General features: G+C 42.1%; 1 long non-coding RNA gene across 1 annotated transcript; it reads right to left on the bottom strand.

Annotated features, from left to right (window-relative positions):
- Window positions 1-833: 833 nt before the first annotated feature.
- Window positions 834-1,233, bottom strand: LOC123980968. The gene is made up of 2 exons (XR_006827627.1): window positions 1,165-1,233; window positions 834-1,034 (listed from the first exon to the last, which is right to left on the bottom strand). It is a non-coding gene; the product is annotated as an uncharacterized LOC123980968 (long non-coding RNA).
- Window positions 1,234-1,858: the final 625 nt, after the last annotated feature.

Here is a 1,858-nt window from a genome sequence, read left to right as displayed (position 1 = left end):
ATTAGCTCTTCTATGCCGTATGAGTCAAATGCTTCCCACAATCGAACCTCCAGGCTCATTGTTCAGCAAATGTTTATGTTCCCTGTATCCAACCATCTTTTTATCACCTTAGTTAGAGAATAAATTCACTGTAATATAATCAAGAGCTGTGTGTGTTGCCTATTTCTAGTTCCTGCCAAGAGAATTGACCCTTTAGATATGAGACTGACTGACTGATTTAAGATAATTGAGCGATTATTAACTAACTGATCACTAGTAATAATTGTATAGTTATTCAAAACTACCTAGAGGTCCGGAGACTCTAGGATTATAACAACTCCGGTGGTGCCCTTAACGAGGAAATTTTGATTTTATGAATAAAAATTCATAATTGGGTATCAATTCTTATAAATTTATTAAAATGCATAACTAATAAATTTAGGTCTACTACACGAAATTACGCAAGTTATATTTTTTAACCCTGACCAAGTAGTTTAGGTGCCTTGACCAAATTGGGACGTTTCAAAAGGAGAACCACTAGTTTTATTTTGAAAGTCTAACCGGATGTTGCATTTTTATTATTGCTAACTTGACCGCAGAGCCCAACGCAAAACCATGATGGGACGTCAAGGGGTCATGACCAAGCGTCCATATGTGACGTGTTGTGAGTGACAATGTGTGTGCCTTTTTCCAAAAGTTATCTCATTGCACTCTTCATACACAGTAGGTCTACTCTTTTTAACATTAGTTTAGTAAAAACATTTAAAACAGTATATAAAAGGCTAATATATCACCCTCTTTTAAAACATTTGAACCAAACAAACTAATAAATAATAACACTACTCAAACCAGAGTCTGAACAACTATCAGCTTTTATTTGGACCAAAAACATGTCAACATCTTTGTGCAATGCATTTGTCCAGGGTCTGTATCAGCTGGATCAGCTCAGAAGTTATGCTTTGTGGTGAGAGCAGTGACATCATCACAGTCATCATCCAATCCATCCTCAGCCTGGGAGGGCAGGGTCATCACCATGGAGATGGGCAGGTCATTTCCTGCAGTCAGAGCAGATTAGAAAGAAAATGTAGATCATTTATCTGTTAGAGACAACTGTCAATCATAAACACAATTGATTGACTGACTGATTGATTCAAAGGTCAGTGAATGACGAATGATGAGTGCTACCTGTTAACTGACACCATGGGGGCTGAGGCAGGAGGCGATGGAGGAGGCGGGGTGGGTAGAGCTGTGGTTGTAGGTTTACCTGTAGAGAGAATCCCACCCGGTCAGGTGAATCTTTGGATGATAATGTCTAAAAATCAAAGGTAACCTCCTCACCTGTGACAGAGATCCAGCTGGATGGAGACTCTCCACGACCGCTGATGTCACACTTGTAGAGGCCTTCATCAGACTTGTTAACATGGTGGATGGTCATGTGACCTGTAGGCTCATTCCTGATGAGGGAGCCATCTTTATAGAAACCAGCTGGGAGGTTGGAGGGAGGGGTCTTTGTTTTACAGTGCAGAGTGACATCATGTCCCTCCATCACAGGGAGGACAGGACTCTGCAGGATCACTGGTCCACCTCAACACAGAGACAAACTACAGCATTTCATCATTTACACACAGCTTCATCAACACTAACTCCACAGTCTGATCTTACCAGTGACAGTGATGTTGATGGTGTTACTGGTTGCTCCCTCTCTGGACTCACACCAGTAAACTCCACTGTCCACTGGGTTGATGTAGCTGATGTTACAGGAAGAACCAGCTGATCTTCCCCAGTCAGCTCCACACTGAGTCCTGGTTTCTCTGGTTGTGTTCCTCCTCAGCGTCCATCCAGCAGAGCTGTCGTCCTCCTCACAGCTCAGAGAGACAGA

The sequence above is a fragment of the Micropterus dolomieu genome, linkage group LG12 (genome assembly GCF_021292245.1).
Source record: "Micropterus dolomieu isolate WLL.071019.BEF.003 ecotype Adirondacks linkage group LG12, ASM2129224v1, whole genome shotgun sequence".
NCBI lineage: Eukaryota > Metazoa > Chordata > Actinopteri > Centrarchiformes > Centrarchidae > Micropterus > Micropterus dolomieu.
Note: the sequence above shows the minus strand (reverse complement) of the source record. Positions and strands in the feature narration are given on the sequence as shown.